This window comes from Canis aureus, chromosome 10, assembly GCF_053574225.1.
Source record: "Canis aureus isolate CA01 chromosome 10, VMU_Caureus_v.1.0, whole genome shotgun sequence".
NCBI lineage: Eukaryota > Metazoa > Chordata > Mammalia > Carnivora > Canidae > Canis > Canis aureus.
Window position 1 is genome coordinate 45,986,894 of NC_135620.1, and position 25,253 is coordinate 46,012,146.

Consider the following 25,253-nt stretch of genomic DNA (forward strand, 5'->3'; position numbering starts at 1 on the left):
TCAACTGAGATTCCCCAGATTTTCTGAAATGTAACATTATTTTATTCATTGTGCTTTAATGTTATATTTATAACATTATGATTTCATTGAAATCAATGTGCTATTTAAGAATAAATCATATATTCATTTATCTACTATCTAATCTATACTTCATTTTGAAAAAAAGCACTTATGATGGATAACTAGCTAATGTAATTATGCATTCAGGCAAACATTACATAGTTGAAAATGGTTTGGGATGTTTACTAAAAAGTGCTTGTATTTTTTGCATGTTAGCCTTTAAATAGGATTTGAAAGAGTTATCCCTATTTGTAGGTCATAGCATCTGGAAAAATTCATCATGTAGTATTCAAATCACTACTAACTTCAACATAATACATATTAATCAGCTAGAAATTCCATGAAATATACTATAGAAGATAATTCAGGGGAAATTCATGAATGTACAGCTGTATTCCTACCTTGGGGCTCTTTAATATCTTATAAATAACAAGTGTGAATTACTTAAATCCCTCAACAGACATATAACTTTAGAATGGTACACTTGTCATGCATTATCCTTCATGCAATTCTCATAATCACCTAATTAGGACAGTTTCTATTCATATCAATCATATATTTTTATAATTAATTTATAGCATCAGAAAACATTTCTTGTCCCATTACACTTATAATTCACAAGTTATTAGAAGAATTAATATGGACGAGTGGAGTCCCAAGTATTTTTATTCATCCAGCTTTGTATTCAGAGACTTTAGAATTCTGCTAAGTTTTCCTTTAAATATTTCCGATATGTGCTTGCTATCAGGTTTCCTTCAAGACTCAGGATGAGGATGCCTACTGAATACTAATATTCAAACCTGGCTCAAGGTACTTAAACTCCCTCCACCCCATACCCCCAGTGACCCCCAGCAAACTCCCAGAAGAACACCTAATTTCCTCAGAAATCTCTCAAGATCCTTTCTTACTCAAATCATTTAGCATTGTCCTAGTGTGTCTAATTTCTGTTTTATACCATTGATCATCCTAATACTAATAATAGAATGATAGCACATTCTACATGTCAGGAACTATAAGGTTTCTAAAAGTTTCATTTGTGATAATTTTACCTCGAAATATAAGTAAACAAGAATAAATACCAAGTTTGTTCACTAACCCTAAGAATTATAAGAAGGCAAAAGTAACAACCTAATTAATAGACATTGAAAACAAAACTGTTTTAGTTCTAGTTTGACAAAACTTTGCATCCTCAATTATTGGAGCCAATAAAAATAGATCCCCAGATCTAATGAGTGTGTCTAGGGGAGAAAATAAGTGAATTATACCACTTTCAAGCTTCTGGTATATAACCTTGCTGGCTAGAAAGGACTAGATCTATTGTCTGTCTAGTGATAGGAATAGAGGGGAAAAGTGCTAGAAGACATCTTCATAGGGGGGCACTGTAGTGCTGAAGTCCTGTTAGTTATGAAAATGTCTTTAGAAGTGACTCGGTGTCTTGGCTTCCCTTGGAAACTAGGTTTGGGAACTAGCAACAAGGCTACCATAAATGTTCTACAGATTATGCAGTGGCTAACTCTAAGGAGCTCCTTTCATATCATAACCTAGAGTTATGCCTGACCTACACAGTGTTAACCAATGATACTGCCAGCACTCTCACTGCACAGGTAGGTCAATGACATCATCGGGGGGTACCTGGGAGTCTCATTTGGTTAGGTGTCTCATCTGCCTTCAGCTCAGGTTGAAATCCCAGAGCCCTACAATCAAACCCCACATCAGGCTCCTTGCTTAGTGAGGAGTCTTTTTCTCCCTCTCCAACTGCCCCTCCCCCTGCTTGTGCTCTATTTATCTCTCAAATAAATAAAAATGAAATCTTTTAGAAAATTATATCATCCCAATTGCAAGTTTTATCTAACCTTAGAAAGAGTGCTGCAATGAGAAAACATCCTATGCTGAGACCAAGAGGTGATGATGGGGGAAGATGAATGGTTATATTCAACCCAGCAATAGGCTTTTGTCATTGTTTTTGTTGTTAGAAGTGTCCATCCAGTTACTATAAAGGTTTTCAGTGAGTTAAGATCAAACATGTTCTCTTGCCCTTAATTTTAAAATTAATTTAGAGGCCCAATGGAAATTATTTTCCTGTATTATCTCACTCAATCCTCTTTTTAAGAAGGTGGTTTTATCCTCTCCAACTTTACAAAGTAGAAAATTCCATAAAGAGAGTTTAATAATTGTTTTCCAAAAGGGGCCCAATTAATAAGCTCCAGAGTTGGGATTTGAATCCAAGGATGCTCAACTCCAAAGTCTTGTTTTTAAGTACTGCTCATTTCTTCTTTTTAACCAAATTTACATAGATCTTGAACCATGCCCGGAATGGAAATCGGAATGAACACTTTTTGAAGTCACACAGTGAAGGGTCTGACTAATGGAAGGCTGTTTCCATTCCTCTAGCTTTCTCACCTTTAATTAAATGTTTTCTCAGAATCATCGCATGAAGCTTAATCAAAACTAAGTGCCAAAATAAGTTTTTGAGCTACTCTACATCATGTATTAGCATATTCTGTGTTCTACTGGAACAGCATTTCAAATTAACTCAAAATATTTTTGCCCAAGATATTTATACATTCTACTGTCTTTTTTTAAACCAAGGTTAATGCTATATTTTCTTTTAGTCATTAAAAAATAATAACATCACATAGGTGAATGTCGATTTAAATAAGAATTCCAAAGTTTGATTTCTTTTATGTATGGCCAAATTATCCTGAATTCCAGATCATGTACCATGGTATAAGTTAGGAATAATAAAAGATTACAGCAGGGCATACAAATATATAAAAGGAAACAGTGTCACTCTAACATTTTGATATAGCCTAGCTTGCATACCCAAGGAATATCCACATTGTCCAACCAGGTTCATGTTAACCAGAGATCTTACCAAATATAAACTTCAGTAATGAATTCAAGGATATGGGCAAACAAAAGGAACAGACAAAGCAGAGAGAGTTCTGGGGATTTTGAGGATGGCTCCCCAGGCCCTTCCTTTCTATATTGGCACATGCTTTCTGGCACAGAACAATAGCTGAGTTCTACTAAGGTTTTGTGAGATTTCTCCTACAGCAGGGAACATTTAAGTTATGAAAAATTTCTATTTTATACCCGAGAATTATACAGTGTAAGTGATATTCTCAAGGGAACCATGACTCATAGATTAGAAGCTTGTTTACTATAAGTAATTCCTTAACCATGAGCATCCCGCTAAGGGCATTCTGCAGATAAGAAGCCGTCTTCATAGCAAATGGTATCCATTTATTTACCCAGAGGTCCAGTTGGTGAGATTAGACCAAATCACCTGCTCTGTTCTTTCTCTCTGGTAAAATGAATGGATAAACAGCAGGAGAGCTGCTGTAACAGCTTCCTCCCACAGAAATTTAGTAAGGCTCAAGTCTCTTTTTTCCCCTCCTGTTTTTGCTGTCTTTCTCTTTTCTTTCCCAGAGAATGTGCTATTCAAACATAGTCAGCCACATCTATGCCAAGTGGTTCTGTCTACAAGTCACTTTGGGCAGATTTCCTCTGTTTTTTTTGTTTTTGTTTTTGTTTTTGTTTTGAGAATTGTAAGTGGTCTCTTATGAAACTATAATGCAATTATTAATATTCTGAGTAAAAATATAAGGAAACCATTATTTTAACTTTTATTAAGGTATTGGTACAAGTTCTTTATGTTGTACTGATTACCTTAAGGAAGGGGAAAAGGTCCATCTTCTCTTTTGTAGTGAGAGTATCTCTGAAGAAAAAAGATAATGTCTAAGGAAAGGTATCTTCATGAAGGTACTCATCAGGAGAACAGTGAGGACATACATTTTTATTTCAAAATGTGGCAGAAATGAGACTTTGCTTTTGACCAATGCTCACTAGCACCATGGGAGTGCTCTGGGAATAATGACCATACACATGAAAGTAGAAGAAAAGATGCATTTATAGAATCCCACTCTAATGAAGGTAAGAGACAACAGTAGCTATAATAACATTGAAAGAAAGATCCTCTCTTGCTTCTCTGCTGGATATTGAACAGTAATCTTATTGTGCCCTGATAATTACTGCAGGAAAAAAAGTAACAGCATTACATTGTACAAATACTAAATTAAAAGCAGTGGCAGCAGCTGCACAGTGTCTCTCTATAAGGCACTGGCAAAGGACTGCCCTTTAAACATGTCAGATCAGAGCGATATAAGGATCCCTGTATTTCAGAAGAGGCACCTGAGTCCCAGAACAAGGCAGAAGGGGCAACAAAGATTTGCTTGTGAGCATGACCAGGCTATGGAGAATCAGCAGTAAGAGGGCAAGAGCTATAATAGCATCACGGCGCCAGCCATGCTGCTGAGATTCTGGGCTGCAATTGCTTCATGCTTCGGCTGCAGCACCCCATCCTGATAGCATATAATCAGCATTCAGGTGGAGGTGGTGGAGTCTTTTGGTCTTCAGTGTGCAAGCTTGAGTTTAACAACATCTGAACAAGCATTCAGTCCAGGCTGACTTGAGCAGGAAACAACAACAACAACAACAAAAACGAAGAAGAAGAAGAAGGAAGGAAGAGAAAGAAAAGAGACAGATGCAAGAAAGGGGCAGATGCTTTGGGGGTAATAATGGGAGGAAAAATTCTGGGACACATAAAATGATTTTCCTGTAGTGACCAAAGTGTGAATAAGAAACATCACCTTATCTTTTTGTCCAGATAGGGCTATCAAAAGACAATTGTGCAAATATTGCAAATGTAAATGTCCCTCCTCCAACTGTGCAATACCAGGCCAATTCCAGATTGGCAAAGCTGATCTTACTGATCTTATCTAGATGCAGAAAAAGAAAACCTTGAGTATCCTATAATCACATTGATAGGGATTCATATAATTTGAGTCAGCCAAATTTACTATTTGCCTAAATGAATCTCTACCTTGTTGTATGTCAACTAAGAAAAGAGGGAGTCCTGACTTCTAGCCGTATGACCTATAATGGTGAACCAAAGGAGAGACTCAGTGAATTGTATAATGTAATTGTAGGTATTCGCTGTGATGAAGGGGAAATTCCAAAGAATAGTCCAGTCTACTTGGACTTTCTTGTACTTGCACTGTGCTTGGTATCAGTGTGAAAAGTAAGGTAGCTGTGGATGTACTATTAGTTTATTGACTAAACCACATGAAAACCCATATTTACATTAGCTATCAATCTTCATGTTCATTTTAAAACATTTCATTTGTTGTTTATTTATATTATGTCACTACCAAAATGTTTAGTATTCTGACTTAAGGGAAAACATGCTGAATCTGCTATATTCTCAGCACTCCTACTCCAGCTAGTGAGCGATGACTGAAAGGAGGCACTGAGTGAGAACCCTAACTTCTAATGCATTGATACCCTGCCATGTTTTCCTGTCTTCCTCTTCCCTTCCTCCCTACATATGCAAAACTACCCATCAATATTTCCAGTATTAATAAACATTAATCTACAAATTAAAATAGAATGTGATAAGGTGTGCAGACAAGCAGAAATCCTTCCCCATTCTTTTTTTTTTTTTCTTAAAGATTTTTATTTATTTGAGAGTAAGAGAGCTAGAGAGCACAAGCAGGGGAGTGGGAGTGGGAGAGAGAGGGGGGTGGAGGACAGGCTTCCTGCTGAGCAGAGAGGCCACAGGGCTCCATCCCAGGACCCTGGAATAAAGACTTAGACTGAAGGCAGATGCTTAACTGACTGGGTCACCCAGGTGCTCCCCCTCCCCTATTCTTTCTAAGGAAACAATTACGTTAAGGCTAAAAAATTTAAATTCTCAACTTTTTGCCTTTAGACTTTATTTCACCATGCTTGGTTAATTTTGGTTAACTAGGTAATTGTGAAAAAACAAGTCTCGCTGACGCCCAAAATTTTTGCCGTGGCTCCTCTGATCTGTGAAAATTGTATCAACTGAAATATTAAGAAGAGAAATGCTAGCTCTACCCGGTTTGGTTCTGGCAGTGTTTTGGAACTAAATTCTTAAAATCTTCCCAATGCAAAGCACCTAGAAATGCTAGATAAAATACAACAAATACCCTTCTAAATGCATAATTGAACTCACTAGAAAGTAAAGATAGTCTCCAGAGGCCAGAATTCAAAAGAGAGATAGCAATCAGAATGGCAAGCTGATGTTAAAGCCATGGATGCCCTAGGGGAGCTTGTCAATCTCAGTAACCAAGAATTTTAGGTTTTAATGGCTGTACCCTAAACAGTAGAAATGACCTTGAGCCCAAGTAAACTGATGTGTGAGCAAAGAGCTTGCTTCAAAAGGGTGGGAACTAAGCAGCTATGCCTTCAAATGTAGACCAGGAAATGTTCAGGAGGGAAAGGGTTTGTTGACAAGAAAACGTATCTATCTTAGCTACAATCTGCTTAAAATAGTAAAGTATACCCCCATAATTTTATATTTGAGGACTTCTCTCATGCAGGTTTGGCTTAGATATTTCTGGAAATCTCAACATTAAAAAGTAACATGGATTAGTTGTTGGCTGGCAGTATCTTGGAGGCAGCTGGAAGAAACAAATGATTAGGGGAAACCCTATCCTTATTTCAGGCCTCATTTATCCCACAGATAAATCTTTAGCAGATATGAACTCACAATATAACAAACACATGAGGAAACAAGCCATCCCAAGTAGAGTCAGGAGAAAAATAAAGCACACAACTAAATTTCACAGAAATCCAGATAAAATAACCATCAGATATGGCATAACATGTATTTAAGGTGTATGGGTAAGCATAAGGTACCAAAATTGGCAAAAGGAATAAAATATTAAAAATGAAAATCTGGCTGATGTGGGGAAAATTAGATATTTTAGGGATAAAATATAAATGCAATTAAAATTGAATGAATTTATATTAGAATTAAAAAGATAAATTCTGATTGCAGTATACACAGAGGTTGTTCAAAAACTGTATTTCGGAGGAACAAGGAGGTGGAAAATATGAAAGAGACATGAAGGAAGAATAAGGAGGCTAACATATATCTAATTTGAATTAAAGAATGGAAAGCTTAGAGAAAAGATAGCAGCCAATAATTTTCTGTAACTGATGAAACAGATCTGAAATTCCAGACTCAACTACCATAGCAAATTCCAAGTGGAATAAATGCAAATAAATACATGTAGACATATCAGATTAGAACTGCAGAACATCAAAAACAAAGAAATTTTAAGTCACCAAAGAGATAGCCTGTAAAATGACACCTCAACACAATAAGATTTCTATAATCTCCATAAGTGTAATATGAAGGTGAGTTTGAGAAAACATGAACAATAAAATCCCCCAAGTTACCATAAATGGGTTTTTGTATTCTTATATACTCTCTTAGGATCCCCATGAGTATACACTTGAGGGTACGATGCCCTAACACTTTTCATTTCATCTTCCATATGGTAGAGGGGTAATATGCTGTATTTATGGATGAAAATTAATGCCTAAATGTCTAAGTACCAAAGCCATTCTTTGTTGAATTATCCTTGATGTTGATGCCAATGAAGCTAGATCATTTTGCAGTCACCCAATTCTATAATGTGAGTTAAAGGACAGCTGCACTACTCTTCTGTGTACCAGCAAACCTCCATCAATCAACCTTCCTTTCTCCACTTTCCTGTCAGAAGGCTGAGATACCGTCTCTCTGGTCTGCTAAGCCACACCAGGAGGTACTCCTACAAGAGTGTGCTTTTTCTTTTACTTTTTGGTAAACACTTTTTAAATGGTAAAGTGAATGGTAGGTTTAAATTAGAGAATCAACATACGTAGTACAGAACCAAAAAGATGGTAGCCACTAAATCGTTTTCCTCCATGAATTATTTATTTTTCTTTCCTACCCATAAAGTCAGGAAGAACCATTGTATATAGTTTGGTTGATTAGATTCTTTTTCTATTCATTAGAAACTTTAATTAAATCTAAGACATTTTTACATTTTTTATCTTCCTCAAAATGAAAGAAAAACAAAACATCCTCAGAATATATTTTTTTCTCAGAATATATTCTAAGAATGTGGAAGTAGTATGCCAAAATCTCGCAAACAGCTGTTCATAACAGTAACTCTTGGGCTGGGGTGAGTGAGTTGTATCACAAGGGTATTTGAGCCTTTAATTTTACCTACACCATTGCTAGGCTAAGACAGGCAGAATGACTAGGCAGGATGTTAGGACAGGAGAGGACCTCATCATAATTCTTTTAGGTTCACCTACTCTTCTGGGCATATACATTTGTAAAATAAAAATACAATTCTAGTTTGCAACTACATTCTGCAATTCCCAAATTATCTCAAAACAGAGAACAGGGAACTTAATTACCATTTGAGTGCTGGAATAGAACCTTAATTTTGTAATACATATCATCTCCAAACTTCAGTTATGTCACCTGTAACATGGGTATAATGCCTGCCTTATAGTGGATTAACTCCCTTGATTGAAACCCCCACTACTATCAGGATAAGTATCAAATTCAATAGTCCTGAGTGTAGAACCTTGATGTTTTTCTCTCTGCTTCCTCATCCCCTCTGGATACAACTGGTGTCAGCCCCTTCCTCCTACTCTACAACTTGGTCAAGCTGAAATACTTGCGTTTCCAGAATAAGCAAAGTTTACTGAACATATAAAGTTCCTTTTGCCTATAAGATACTTCTTCCCTTACTCCATCACCTACATACTTTTTACTTTATTCTCAATTTAGGTGTCACCACTCTTTTCAACTCTCTCCTAACTCCTATCTACTTCTACATTAAACATGATTCCTGTGTACTAGGTTTAAAACCCTGTATAATAAATAAATACCTGTATAAACTCATATATTGACATTTTTGCAGGTTTACTATATCATATTTGTCTATATCTCTCACTAGACTTTAAAATTATATAGGACAGGAACGATTGTAGCAAGAAAACTATTGCACAGATTCTCAGCAAATAGTATTAATTATCAATATGTGTAGAATGAAGAATATGTATGTTTATGATGACTTTTATTAACAACAAAATTAACTGAAAAGCAATAGCTAATGCTAACAGATTATAAGAATTTAACCCTTAGTCTGAATGAGGTGTGTTTTAAAGACAGTCCATGCATTTTCTCTATAAGACAGTGAGTATTATTATTATTCCCATTTTATGGATGATAGCACTGAGGGTCAGAGAAGTAAGAAATTACATAAAACATGTAGCTAGTTAGTGTTGAAGCCAAGATTTGAATTTAGATCTCTCTGTTCACAGAATCCAAATTTTTACAGTGCCTGCATCATAGAAGGTATCCAAAAAATACTGACTCCACTGTCTTTCTTTTCCAACCATTTTCTTTAATTTTCTTCTATTTGGGCAATTTAAATATTGCAAGTTTGGAAAATCAAGTGCAGAGCAATTTTACCAATCCCCCTCTCAAAAGCCTCTTTTACATGGATGGACGAAAGCAATGCAGATTATTCACCTTGACATACAAACTTCCTGTCGCATGGCAAAAGCCCTGTCATTTATGAGACTGAAGATAATTTGGATGATGTATTTTGTTGTGAATCCTGTAAGAGGTACACTTCTTGGAAAAAATATTTTTGTTGTTTTTTTGTTTTATCAAAAGATAAACATAAAAGCAAAGCAAATATGGAAATACTAAATGAGAATGCATGTCATTTTATTTGTCTCTGCTTGCGGAAATAGTTTGAGAGACACATTAAAAACAAAGACCTTTGAGGACTATTTGAGTAGACTACCTTTGGAATTCAGCTAAGGCTTTGAGCCAGGCTTTTGCTAATAGTTGAGAACCACAGTGGAATTCCAACCTCTAGATTACTTTGAAGGTGGCACAGACTGTCACCCATGCCCAGGGACCCAAGAAGAGTTTTCCTGGAACCTCAGAAAGGATTAGAAACCTGATAAAGCCCAGTAATTGCTCTACACACTGGACCACACCACCTCATTATCCTCTGATGCTTATTGAAGTTACATATGCAATAGGAACTGGCTGGAGGATAAATCAAATTGTCCTTAGAGAGATCATACATATGTATTAACTAAGACTTTTTAAAAGACTTTGATAATAGCAAACCACCAGGTGGAATTGTAGATGAATTCGTGCATAGAAAGAATTCTGTCTTTTTTTATCATCATTCACAAGATTAAAACTAGAGCAAAGGTAAGTAATCTCAGCAGTTAATTATTTTGTCTTCATTAAAATGTTATTTTCTTCATTTAAAATACATTTATGTTCCATGATAATGCAATATTTGAAATGTTGTATAAAAGGCACTATATACAAATAAATAAAAGCTATAACTATTATCTTAGAAACATGATATGTTTCTTCATTACTAATTAAAAAAAACTAATGCAACTAAACAAAAGCCTTGCATCCAAATTACAAAGGAAAAGAATGTGAGCAACAAGCTTAAGGTGGAAAAAAGAGGAAAAGAAAATGATTTTGAGCTCCTTGAGAGCAGAGATTGCATTTTCTTCATATCCATTCTAAGTTCAGCAAGGCACATAGTAGAAGTTCAATAAATGCTGATTGGACCGAACTGTTTGTTGAACAAAACTGGAAATCACAGAAGAAAGGTAAGCAACCCCACAAGTCACTGTAGATCCTTTATATGACGGGTCTACAGATAACTCCTGTCAATTCCTTTGGTAAATAAAGTTTTATTGGAACATAGTCATGCGTATTTATATATGATCGAAGCCTGTTTCAATACTACCCTGTGGCCTGAAGTCTAAAATATTTATTACCAGTTCTTTACTATCTGGTCCTTTAAGTAAAATACGGTCTAGTCCTTATAGGGCCAAATTCTGCCCTATAAATTAACTTATACAGGTAAAGTTTGGAGACATTGCAGGTTTAAACCACACCACTGCAATAAAGCAAATATTGCAATACAGTGAGCAAACAAATTTTTTTATTTCCCAATGCAAATAAGTTATTATATGATTATATAATCATATATATCATCAATATTATTATATATATGACTATATATAATCATATTACTATACTCTATATTAAGAGTGTAATAGTATTCTTTCTAAAAAGCAATGCACATACCTTAATTAAAAAACACTTTATTGCTAAAAAATGCTAACCATCATCTGAGCTTTCAGTGAGAAGTAATCACTGCTCATAGATCACCATAACAAATATAATAATAATGAAAAAGTTTGAAATATTGTGACAATTGCCAAAATGTGACAAAGGAAGCAAATGCTATTGGAAAAATGGCACCAATAGTCTTTCTCGATGTAGGGTTGCCACAAACCTTCCATTCGTTAAAAAAAAGAAATACAGTATCTCTAAAGCATTATAAAGTGAAAAGCAAGCAAATGAGTATGCCTGAACTATGAAATTAAGAGAATAGCCACAACATTTCATGTATAAACTTGCCCAGCAATGCCAATTTTAGCCTGGCTTATAATATAAAACTCATGTGTCTTTAGAAAATAGGCATAGCAAAGGGGTAGTGGGATCAGAGGTGAACAACAACAACAACAACAAAAATGAAAAGTAGACAATAATCACATTAAAAAACTCTGGACTCACAGACTTTTGAGTTTGAATCCAGAAGTCTAGTGTTTGTGAGCTCTGAGATTTGGGGTAAATTACTTAACTTGTAAGTACCCATTTTCTCTTCCAGAATACAGAAGTAGAAATGTTCATAGCACTGTCAGGAGGATTAAATGAAATAACGTATTTAGAGTGCCTGATTGGTAATGTGTTCAGGAAATATACTTTATTGTTTCATAAGACCAGTCAGTTAATTACCTTCCAATAGTACCAAAATAGTGTGTGTGTACATGTATATGTATGCATGTGTGTATATGTATGTGTTTACGTGTATATACATGTCTCTATGTATATGTATATATGTATGTGTATATGCATGCATGTGTATGTATATATGAATGTGTGTGTAGGAGTATGTAATCTTTCCCTTACCATATTGGCTCCTAACCTTCTACAATCATCAAGAACAATAACAATAATAACAACACCCTAAGATTATGAAACTGGAGTTCAGGTGCTTTGTTACAAAAGTCCTTGTATTTAAAGTGAACAAAAATAGTGTAGTTCCAATAAAAAAAAACTTCAAATATCTAAAGAAGAAATGAGATGGGAGGCTTTTTCTATAAAACATAACAAAAATCACTAAAATTAGAACAGTATGATATTAAGAATAGACAAATGGCTTCATGGAAGACAAGCAAGTCCAGAAATGTGCGTGTGTGTGTGTGTGTGTGTGTGTATTCATATCAATAAGGAAAACTGAAATTCAGTAAACAGATTGACAACAACTTACTAACCATTTGAAGGAAAAATGGTTACATTCCAAATTTATTACATACATAAAATTAAGTTCCATGTGGATTAAAAAGTTATTATTTTAATAATAAAAGAAACAAAAAGCATTATAAGAAAATACAATGTATCTTTATATGAGATTATGGAAGACCTTCCCAGGCAAGTCACATCTTTCAGAACCACAGGAGGAAAAGATGACAGGTTTGTTTTATAAAAACTGAAAACTTCTGTATGACTACAAAAATTGTAAGTAAATTTAAAAGATAATATATGTAACAGAAGAAACTTGCTGCAATATGTATGGCACAAAAAGGTTTAAGGTCAAGTATATATTTAAAAACTCTTACATAACAATATGTAAATAATACAACAAAAACAAAAACAGGTAAGAATAAAAGTAAATAATTTATAGAACTATAGATAGCCAATATAGATACAAAGTTACTCCCTGGGACGCCTGGGTGGCTCAGCAGTTGGCGTCCTCCTTCTGCTCCCCTCGTGATCCCTGATGCAGCAATGGAGTTCCATTCGGCTCCCTGCGGGGAACCTGCTTCTCCCTCTGCCTGTGTCTCTGCCTCTCTGTGTCTCTCATGAATAAATAAAATCTTATTTTCCATGTGTTAGCATATTATTTTTTTAATTTTTAAGTTAAAAAACTTGATCTAGTTTGGGTCAAGATGTAGAAAAAAAGCACCTTTTTTTTTATAGTAGTAACATTAAAAGACAATACTTCCAAAGTGATTGTTCTATGCCAGGCAATGTTCTGTGTGTTTGTGTATATATGCATTTATGCATAAAATAGTTTAAATATAAATATACACACACACAGCATTATCTGGTACATGGTAATCACTTTGGAAATACTATGTGTATATATATATATTATATATATATGTGCTTTTATATTCACATAAAAGTGGCTACACATATATATTCTTAACAGATTTGTGAGCACTCTTTTCTAGCCCCATTTTGCACATGATAAGATCAAACCACAGAGAGGTTAAATAACCTCCCAAGATCTCATACCTACTGAATAGCCTTTTACATTTCTACTAGCAGTATGCAGAACTCTAATATTTCCACAGCTTTACCAATACTCTTTTTTTTTTTTAATGATGGCCATCCTAAGAGATATGGGGTGACATCTCATTGTAGTTTTGATCTGCATTTTCCTGATAATTAGTGATTTTGAACTCCTTTCCATTCACTTGCTAAGCATTTATATGTTTGCTTTGGAGAACCAGCTATTCAAGTCCTAAGACCATTTTTAATCAAATTTTTGTTTCATTTTGTTTTGTTTTTTACTACTGAGTTGTAGGAATTCCTTGTATTATTTTGGATATTAACCCATTATAAAGAGTCTTATCAGATATATATTTTGCAAATATATTCTCCCATTCCACAGGTTGTATTTTTACATTGCAGATTGTTTCCTTTGCTGCAAAGCTGTTTTGTTTGATGTAGTCTCACTTCTCTACTTGGCTTTTGCTTTTGCCTTGCTATCTATGAGATCATTGCCAGAACTATTGTCATGAAGCTTTCCCCCCATGTTTTCTTCTAAGGTTTTAATAATTTCAGGTCTATGTTTTAGTTTTTAATCAATTTTCAGTTGATTTTTATTTATGTTGTAAGATAGAGTTCCAACAGTTCCATTCTTCCCCATTTGGATGACCAGTTTGCCCTATAACATTTGTTGAAGAGACTGTCTTTTTCCTGTGTGTGTTCTTGGCAGCCTTATCGAAGATCAGTTGAGTGTTTACGCATGAATTTACTTTTGGGCTCTCTATTCTGTTCCATTGGTCTATTTGCCTGTCTTTATGCCAGTTATACACCATTTTAATTACTGTACCTTTGTAATATATTTCAAAATCAGGAAATATGGCCCCAGACTTGTGTTTTTATCTCAAGATAACTTTGCCTATTTTGAGTGCTTTGTGATTCCAAGTGAATGTTATAACTTTTTTTTTATTTTTGTAAAATAGGGCATTTTAACAGAAACAACATTAAATCTGTAAATTAATTTGGGTAGTATATGTACACAATTGAACATTGATAAGTCTTATGAAAAAAAAGAAATCATACCATTTACAACAGCATAGATGGGCCTGGAAGATAGTATTTTCCAGATGCTAAGTGAAATAAGTCAATCACAGAAGGATAAATACTGCTTAATTACTCTTATATCTCAAAGTCAAACTTCCAGAAGCAGATAACAGAAAGGTTGTTGCCAGTGGGTGGAGAAGGAGAATAAGGAGAGTTGCTATTCAATGGATATAAAGCTACAATTACAGTAGAGTGCCTGTAGTTAACATAAGATATTATGCATTAAAAATTTAAGAGGTGAGATCCCCTGTCAAGCATTCTTACCACAAAACAAACAAACAAAAACAAACCAGATTTTGGAGTTGATGGATATGCTTATTACCTTGACTGTGGTGATAGTAACACTGATGTATGTCTATGTTCAAACCCAACAAATTGTATACATTACTTAAGTGCAGTTTTTGCAAGCCAATTATTCCTTAATATAGTTGATCCAAAAAAAGTAGATATATGTGTACACATATAAAAGCATAGGAAAAATAGAAAATTAATCATGAAATTAATAATTACAAATACCTATGGAGAAGAGTGGGATTATAGGAGAGAGAAGAAATGAACATCCCACATTTTCCATTATATGCTGCTCTTGTGTTAACTGTTTAAAATAAAATACATTCATAAATAAACTATGATGCTAAAAATATATTTAAAGACATTTATACTATCATTTCATTGAGGTCTTTCTTTAGAAATGAGGCAAGATGATAATTCAGTGGAGTTATCTTTTGTTTGCACAGAATAGTTGAAAAATTTAGAGAATAGAACACTGCATACATTTACAAAGGCCTAATTTTGGAGTTTGAGATTAAGTTCAAGGAGAAAATACTTATTGGCATTCTAATTCAGATACCTCATATAATACATTAGAAATTATTTTTTTAAGGTTTTATTTATTTATTCATGAAAGACACAGAGAGAGAGAGAGGCAGAGACACAGAGGGAGAAGCAGGCTCCATGCAAGAAGCTCAATGTGGGACTCGATCCCAGTGCGCCAGGATCATGCCCTGAGCCAAAGGCAGACACTGAACCACTGAGACACCCAGGAGTCCCTACATTAAACAATTTAGATAATTCTTGCTAAGTACTTGAAAACTGAAGTAGCATTTCCCAAAATATGTTTTCTCTATTTAAACTGAATTAAACCCCAACATCTTTTTATTGAACTGGTCAAAATAATGCCTAGATTGTCTTTACTGAACTTTGGTTAGCTTCCATTTGATTTTTATTTCTGCCCACAAGAAGTGTGATAGTTCCTTCTGTTTATACTGAGTCTTATTCCACAGCCTGCTAGAACAGAAAGAAATGTTAATCACTTCTCCTTCCAAGCCCCCAAATAGAACAGCTAACCTACAGGAACTGCTCTTTACTTCTAAACAACAAATTAATTCTCTTAGATCTTTTCTCCCAAGACACATACCACAACATTGCACTTTGTTGAACTCTTCGTGGTTTTACCAAAGTTTTGTATATATATATATAATTATATATATATAATTCACAGACCAAATGGAACTGCAGGAGTAAGGAAGTAACTAGTTACCTGTGTTTCTCAAAGTACTCATCCTTGATCTGCTTCTGAGCCGGTGTTCTGATGCACAGGTTCCATTTTCTTTAATGAACAAAACAGAGAAAAAAAAAAAAACACAACAAAAGCAACTTGCTCTCAGTTCTCTCACTGACACTCCAAAGTAAGTTTATTTTGCTTGGTATAAAATATCTTGCACAGAGAGCTGTGCTCCTCAATTAAGCTCATCTTTAAGGTCTCTCAAAAACAACTCCTTGACTCAGGTGAAGAAAGAACCTGCAGTCAGTGCTCTTTGAACTAGCATCTTGACTCTCATAGTGAACATCCACAACAAAATAGCTTGTGAAGTCAAATAAACATGTGTCTGGTTCCTCAGCTTACAAAAGGGAGTATAGCAAGATCAAGGGGTTAGTTAGAGGAAAGGGACTATAGTCAAGCTATCTGTGTTTGAATTCTGGTTTTCTTGTTTTCCACCTTTTGATCTTGCCTATACAATGTTTTTTCAACTGTAAAATTAGGATTACAAAACTAGTACTGAGAGTCAGACTTAATTTAAGATGGTGGAGGAGTAGGGGGACTCTAAACTTGCCCCAGCACTTGAACACAACTAGACAATTACCAAATCTTTCTGAACACCCAAGAAATCAGTTTGAGGTCTGAGAGAACAAAGCTGCAAGTGTACAAGCAGAAAAGTGACCACTTTCTGGAAGGTAGGAGGTATGAAGAGGTGATTTGGGTGAGATTAACTGTGGGAACAACAGAGGGAAGGGAGCCATTCTTACAAAGACTACTGCAAAGTATTATAGGCAATGGAGTGCAAAGTCTGAAATTTTAGAAGGCCTCCACCACCGGGGCCATGACTAGCAGAGACCCAGGAGTGGACGGCATTGACTAAGGATCTCCTGGGTTGCAAGAAAGGGTGGGGTGAACATGCTACACCATTCACAGGCATAGGAGCAGGGCGGGGACTCCAGATGAGGGCAGCACGCCTGAATGCTACCTTGCCATGAACTGTGAACCACCATGCAATTGCGTGACTATGTTCCTGGCACAGGCTAGCAACTGGCAAAAGAAAGGTGAGACCCTCCCCAAGAGGATCAGCACAGGCTCCTGGTCTGACAGTCTCTAAATTTTGGACATTTGAAATCCACTAGTACACCTGTGATAAAACAGCTTGGACACAGGTAAGGAGAAGGCAGGGATCTGACGGAAGCTATGCCTTGTTGTTATTAATTGATTTATATATTTGGGTGCTCCCAAGTTGGAGGCATAAATATTTGCAACTGTTAGATCTTCTTGATGTATAGGCCTTATGATATAATGACCTTCTATGACTCTTGTTACAGTCTGTGTGTTAAAATCTAGTTTATCTGATGTAAGTCTGGCTACTCAAGCTTTCTTTTGATGTCCTTTAGCACAATAAATGGTTCTCCATCCCCTCATTTTCATTCTGCAGGTATCTTTAGATCTAAAATGAGTCTCTTATAGCCAGCATATAGATAGACCTTGTTTTTTTTAACCATTCTCATACCCTCTGTTTTTTGATTCGAGCATTAATTTCATTCATATTCAGAGTGATTACTGAAAGATATGAATTTAGTGCCATTGTGTTACCTGTAGAGTTGTTTTTTCTGGTGATGTTCTCTGGCCCTTTCTAGTCTTTGTTACTTTTGGTCTTTTTTTCTCTCCACTCAAAGAGTCTCCCTTAGAATTTATTGCAGGAATGGTTTAGTGGTCATGAACTCCTTTAGTTTTTGTTTGTCTGGGAAAATCTTTATCTCTCCTTCTACTTTCAATTACAATCTTACTGGATAAAGTATTCTAGGCTGCATAATTTTCCCATTAAGCACATTGAATATATCCTGCCACTTTCTCCTGGCTCTCCAAGTTTATATGGACAGATCTGCAGCGAACAGGATCTCTCTTCCTTTGTAGGTTAAGGATTTTTTACCTTGCTACTTTTAGGATTCTTTCCTTATATGTGTATTTTGTGAATTTGACTATGATATGCCTTTTGTTGTAAATTTATGCCTCAATTTGGTAGCACCCAAATATATAAATCAATTAATAACAAACATAAAAAAACTCATAGATAATACTACAATAATATTTGAGGACTTTAACACCCCACTTACAGCAATGGACAGATTATCTAAGCAGAAAATCAATAAGGAAACAAAGGCTTTGAATGACACACTGGACTGATGGACTCAAAAGATATTTTCAGAACATTTTTTTTTTCAGAACATTTCAAATCAAAACTACAATAAGATATTACCCAACTCCTGTCAGAATGGCTAAAATTGACAACACAAGAAATAATAGGTATAGGCAAGGATGCAGAGAAAGGGCCAACCCTCTTGCACTGTTGGTGGGAGTGCAAATGGGAGCAGCCACTCTGGAGAAAAAAAAGGAGGTTCTTCAAAAAGTTAAAATACAACTACTTTACAATCTAGCAATTGTAGTACTAGGTATTTACCCAAAGGATAGAAGATACAGATTTGAAGGGTACAGGCACCCTGATGTTTATAGCAGCATTATCAACAATAGCCAAACTGTGGAGAGAGCCCAAATGTGTATTGACTGATGCACAAAGATGTGTACACACACACACACACACACACACACACAATGGAATATTACTCAGCCATCAAAAGAATGAAATCTTGCCATTTGCAATGACATGGATAGAAATAGAGTGTATTATGCTAAGCAAAATAACTCATTCAGCAAAAGAAATATACCATAAGATTTCACTCATGTGGAATTTAAGAAATAAAAAAGATAAACATATGGGAAGGGGGAAAAAGGAGAGAGGGAAATAAACTATGAGACTCTTAATGATAGAAAACAAACTGAGAGTAGATGGAGGGAGTGGGGAAGAAAGTGGTTGGGTGATGCGTATTAAAAAGGGCACCTGTCAGGAGGCCTGAGTGGCTCAGTGGTTGAGCTTCTGCCTTCAGCTCAGGGCACCATTCTGGGATGCTGGGATCGAGTTCCACATCGGGCTTCCTGTCAGGAGCCTGCTTCTCCTTCTGCCTGTGTTTCTGCCTCTCTCTCTGTATCTCTCATGAACAAATAGATGAAATCTTTTAAAAAAATTAAAATAAAATAAAAAGGCCACTTGTGATGAATATTGGTAAGTGATGAATATTTATGTAAGTGATGAATCACTGAATTCTACTGAAAAACCTAAATTACACTGTATGGTAACTAAAATTTAAATTACAAAAATTAAAAGACCTACTACCAATTTCCTAGGCTTGTTGTAGGGATCAAATTAGTTAATATGTGAAGCCTTTAGAACATTATCTGGTACCCAGTGACTGTTGGCTCTCAGGATTTAACTCCTTCATACAAAGATTTATAAAACAGGACTATTATCAGCTTATGTTTCTTCAAATTTCATATGTTGAAGTACCGATCCCCCATTATTCAGAACATGACCATAATGGAAGATAAGGTCTTTAATAAGTTAATCAAGGTTAAATAAATTCATGAGGGTGGGGCCCTAATCCAATATGACTGGTGTCCTTCTAAAAAGAGAGAGAAAAGGCCATGTGAGGCAGGAAGGCAGCCATCTGCAAGACAAGAGAGACCTAAAGAGAAACTGGACCTGCTGATACTTTGATATTGACCTCCTATCCTCCAGAAGGCTATTTTCTCACAAGAAAATAAATTTCTGTTGTTTAAACCACCCATCCATCATATCGTGTTATGGCAGCCCTAGCAAATCAAAATAAGGACACACTTAACAATTGATTTCTAACTTTCTTACATTCTCTGCAAAAGTATAGTTCTACCAAAAATGTTACCATCTAATGGAGAGAAATGGACAAAAAAGGGGGGACAATATAAACTGGTGGATGAAGAGAAATGGAGAAAAGAGTAAACAGGTTTAGGTATTTTAGCCTTTAAGAAAAAAATAATGACGAAGTAAGGGAAACCATGGACTGAGACAATGAAAGATTCATGAAAAATAAAGAGGTGATTTAGTAGCATGTTTTTCTTTTGCTAATTGTTTGGTTTTATAATGTAAAGACCACAATAACCTTCAGCAATTTACATGTATTTGGCCACCTTTATTTTTTATAACTTTACCTCATTTCTTAGTTTCTATAATTATTTGAAAACTTCTTTACAAACTTTTTAATGTAGTTGCTTTTTCAGTAAAACTTCTGAAGTGTTGGATAATTTTTATTATATCCTCACATTTAAGTGAAAGTATAGTAGGATATAAAACTCTAGGTTAAAAATCTTTTCTCCTTTCATATTTTTAGAACTCTCTATTTGTGTTGAGCAGCCATGAGAATGTAGTCAATGTCCTAGAACTGTACACTTAAAAATGATTAAATTGACAAATTTTATGCTGTGTATATTTACCACAATAAAAAATGTACTCTGTTGCCTTCTTGTATCTAGTAGTGCTCTTAAGAAAACTGATGTTAATCTTCTTTTGGGGGGCTGGGAGGCAGATAATTTTTGTCTTTTGTCTTTTTTTCCTCTTTGGAAGGCTGATTTTTCTCTGTGAAAATCTTTTGGAATTTTTTGTTCATTTTTGATATTCTTGAATTCCCTATAATGTTTCCAGTTGCAGCTTTTTGTTTCTTTTTTAAAGTAATTCAATGTGCATTTTCAGTATGAGATCTTTCATCTTTAATTCTGGGTCATTTATCTTCATTGCTTTAAATATTCCTTCTTTTGTGTTTTTCTGAACTTTGGCACTTCTGTCTTCCATATTTCATAGCTCCCATTTATATATTCCAGCTTTTCTTGCTACATCTGGATAAATTCTTTAACATAGTCTTCCAGTTCATTAATTCACTTTTCAGCTAATTCCATTCTTTCATTGCCCCCTGTTGTATCCTTTACTTCAACTATTATATTTTCATTCTAATAATTACACTTGCTTTCTTATAGGCCTTATCCTTTTATAATCCTAATATCTTCTCCATCTCCTTATAATATTCATTTGCCTTAGTTTAAATGATTATTAATTTCATTAAAATTTGTACATATTGTTCAGTTTATTATCTTTTGAGAACACTGTCCTTTCAAGGTGTTCAGGTTTTAGCTTTTGCTGGTAAGCTCCTGTTCTCTGTGAAGTATAGCACCCTATTTAGTACTTTGTGTTGGGAAATGACCTGTGTCCTGTTGTCCTAATGAGTTTAAGGACAGGAGAAGTGAAAATCTGTAGGCCATGTATCCAACGTAGCACAGAGCCACTACTGACCAAAGATTCTATTACCACAACATCTGGCAGTTCACCCAATCAGTATTTACTTTTAACCACTTAAGAAGAAGCAGTGTTAGGAGTTTAGCAGCAAACTGTCTAGGTTATAATCCAGAAGCCCTGGGGGGCTCAGAAGAGGGAAGGATACAGGAGTGAATGCCTGAGAACAACTTATCATTAGCACTATTTGCATCAAAGTTTCTCTCCAGGAGGGCATGAGCGCTGCAAATGTTGCTCCTGCTTTCTGCTGTGAAGGGGCAGGCAATAATTTTTCCAGTGCCTGAAAGAAGAAAGGTAAGAAGAGAATTCTAAACCTCTTCCTTCTACCTGTTCCAAATATTGCCTTCCTCCTAGGCTGTACTTACCTACCTCTCGCCAACATACACCAACTCAAGATGGTCTTCAGCCAACCCTATGGTTTTCTGTTTTGGAGTTGGTTCCTACAATCCATGTTTTACCTTCATATCTATAGTTTTTTCCAAGTTTATTTTCATGGGAAAAGTAGCAATAGTCAGCAATCCTGCTAGTTAATACTCCTGGCAAAAATCAAAATTTGTATATACTAACTCTACATTTAACATCACTACATTAACCTGAAAAGGTGCATTTGTTCACACTTAGCCTACATTATCACATAAATATACCTCTAAATCCAAATGTCTATATGCCTATAGATACATATATAAAGTATGCTAAATTCAATGCATATGTACTAGTATCTCATTCTTTCAATATAAACATTTTCACTAACCAGGGAGCACTTCTAGGCTTTTCTTCACAAAAGCAAGAAAATCAAACCCCAATTTAATAATAAACAATTACATCTAGATAGAGTTGTACAGATTCACAGAGAAATCAATAAGAGCATTCAAGAGGCACAACTCCCCCTCTGTATAAAAATGACAAGAAAATGGCTGTTTGCATATTGTAAACAAATAAAGAAACGTGAGATAGCAATGAATAAAAACAGGATGAGATAAAAAAGGAATCCATAGGGGCTTTCAAACAGAAAGTAAAAGTGTAAGCCTAAGCAAATTCCAGCAATTTAAAGTTATTCTAGAGGTCACTCTTCATTGACATGGTATATTTAATTTGAAGAATCAAATAGGCACACCAGGGTGGCACAGTGGTTAGGCATCTGCCTCTTGGTTTCACTTCAGGTCATGATCTCAGGGTCCTGAGATTGAATCCCATGTCTGGCTCCATGCTCAGCATGGAATCTGCTTAAGATTCTCTCCCTCTCCTTCTCCCTCTCCCCTCTGGGTGCTGGTACCCTCTCTCTAAAATCAATCAATCAATCAATCAATCTTAAAAGAATAAATGCAGACTGTGTATGAAGTAACTGATTATAAAAGGTAATAAGAAAAATTCATTTCTTTTACAGGTTTAAGAGATCAAGCAAACTATAAAATGCTAATCTTCTAACTTTTAATATTTCTAGTTATTTGATTAAACTTAAAGATAAAGCTCTTATTTACCTTATCACATTGCAGGAGGTTATTTTTTAATTTATTTTCTCTTTGTTAACCTTTCTGGAAGTTATATTTGGTAAAGCAAAATGTTTCCTATTGGCTTAGACCCTGTACCTCAAAATACCATGTTGTTTTGGTCTCCAAACATACCACCATTCTATCCTGAGTGTAGAAAACTAAGATTACTCACATACCTCCTCACTCACAATGAGAGGTTCAATAATTGAAAATAGAAAATCCTCATCTTACTCCTTTTTAGGCAAAAGGAGGGAAAAGAAGGAATAAGAATTAAAAGCTCTAGATAATTTATTCTTACATTAATGAGACAAATTTATAAAAAAAAGATGTTTTCAAAATTATGGGTAGTAGTTTCTAGGACTTCCACAAAAAGTTACCACAAGTTAGGTGGCTTAACATAACAGAAATTTATTCTCACGGGTCTGGTGGCTAGAAGTCTGAAATCAAGGTGTTGCAGAGCCACGTGCCCTCTGAAGGCTCAAAGGGAGGATCTTTTTTTTTTTTTTTCTTCCATCTTCCAATTCTGGTGGCTCCAGCTATTCCTTGCCTCACACCTGTGTAACTATTTTCTGCCCCTGTCTTTATATGGCCTTTTCCTTTTGATTCTTTCTGTTCTCTTTTCTTGAGGGCCACAGTCCTTGCATCAGGGCCTATCTTAATCTAGTATGACTTCCTTCCATCTAATTGCATTCAAAAAACCCCATTTCCAAATAAGGTCACAGGTACCCGTGGTGAGGACTTGAACAGATCTTTTTTTTCTTTTTTCTCTTTGGCTTAAACAAACAAAACATTTATCATCTTCTAGGACAGTAAGACCATAATGAAGGCCAACTTCAGAGTTGCTTTACTCAGTAGCTCAGAAATAACAATAAGGAGCAAGGTTGTGTTCATATATGTGATATACCATTTACACATTGTTTCATCTTTGGACTAGTTCCCCTCCTAGTAATAGATGGCTGCCAAAAGAAAATGGGAAAACCTATTCTTTGCTTTCACATTAGAAGAAAAAGAGGCTAATGGATGAATGAAGGAGGGAAGGCAAAAGAGCTCCCTCAAATGTGGAGTCTAATTTCTTCCATTTAATTTGATTTGGCCAATTTAGGCCACATGTCCACACCATGACTAATAAGAATCACCAGAGAAATGCCATGAACTCACTGAATTAATCAGAATTTATACCCAGGGTTGGTAGGGGATAAGCACCCTCTGAGTCACCAGAGCTATACAGAGGAAGGCTTAATAGTTGGTTAGAACTTCTTTGAGGTTTTTATTTAGGAAGGAAAAAAAACCTTATTTTTATATGTGACTGGATAGCCAGTTGACATAGCTCCCTACATAACCATGTCATTTTATGCCATTTCTTTATCTCTGTAATGGTCCTGATGGTTCAGGCAATTTTTATAATATGCTTACAGAATGTATATTTTTGGTGAATACAATCAAGCCTATAATACTACAAAATAAGTTAGCTTACTCTCCTAACCAAAGAAATAAACTAGAATCATATGACTCACTTTTCCTAAGATTAAATGTATTGCCCAATTACTTTTGTCATTAAGCCACACAAGTCCAACATTTTATATCCTTAAATTTAGCCCCAATGTACATTTTTTTCAGTTCCTATTGTTGTTTTAATTCAAATCTTCATCAACTGTCTGGGACAATGGTAACATTTCTCAACTGCTCTCTTTCTCCGTTCTCTATCCCAAATCCAAAATATCTTCTGCAGTATAAATGGAGTAATCTACCTAAAATTAAACATGGATTATAGAATTTTGCCTCTCAACAACAGATACCCAATTTCCTACAAGATAAAATTAGAAGTCCTTAGTAAAGCATTTGAGATCTTCCATCATTTCTGCCTTGCTTATACCTTAAGCCTTACCCTACTTTACTCTTAAGTCATAATGAGCTTCTTGCCCTTCCAAAACTATGCTGGTTTAATACACATCTACTTTCCCTTTGCCTGATACTTCCAGTTTTGTTTTAATAGCTTTCCTTTCTTTTTCTTAATGCCAAGTCTCAAACTTTTTGTGACTAATCTGGATAAAGAGACATAATTGAATAGATTTAGCTGTCTACCAATTCAACATCAACTATCCCCCCTGGACCAGTGCTTTTCAAATTTCGGTAGGTCTAATTCAGTAGGTCCAGACTGCATAAACTTCCAGGTGATGGGTTGCATGCAAAGTGAAGACACAGACAAGAGATCCAAATCTCTGAGTAAAAAAACCTGGACTTTTCTTCTCTGACTTTTGACTCCTTCTGCATCAATTGTTGCTGAAGTTCTGAGTTCCCCTAAGTCACATCCTGATCCTGTTCCATTCACTTGTCTTTAAATTGCTACCAAAAATCACTATCTTACTCTCGGGTCTAAATTTCAAAAGGAATCACAAAAGGAAATAGTCTATATTCAAACCATGAAGCATCTGTGAGAGTTCTAGAATTTCTACATAGTAGAGATTTAAGAGTGGTCATCTGGTTTAAGAGGGTGAATTACTGCAGTGTTGAAGATTCTACATCAATACTAAAAGAATTAAATAACAACACTAGTTTTCCATATTAAAGAAGAGA

At 35.3% G+C, this 25,253-nt stretch overlaps 1 long non-coding RNA gene across 7 annotated transcripts in view; it reads right to left on the reverse strand.

Annotated features, from left to right (window-relative positions):
- The window catches only part of LOC144322307 (uncharacterized), a 551,832-nt gene that overhangs the window by 278,676 nt on the left and 247,903 nt on the right, over positions 1–25,253 (reverse strand). For 2 of the 7 annotated variants that reach the window (XR_013387922.1, XR_013387910.1), the window contains exon 7: positions 15,972–16,040. The exons of 4 other annotated variants lie outside the window; for them this stretch is intronic. This is a non-coding gene — a long non-coding RNA (uncharacterized LOC144322307). Of the gene's footprint in view, positions 1–3,675; positions 3,782–15,971; positions 16,041–25,253 lie in introns of those variants that run through there. One more of the 7 variants, XR_013387921.1, reaches the window with a different exon arrangement.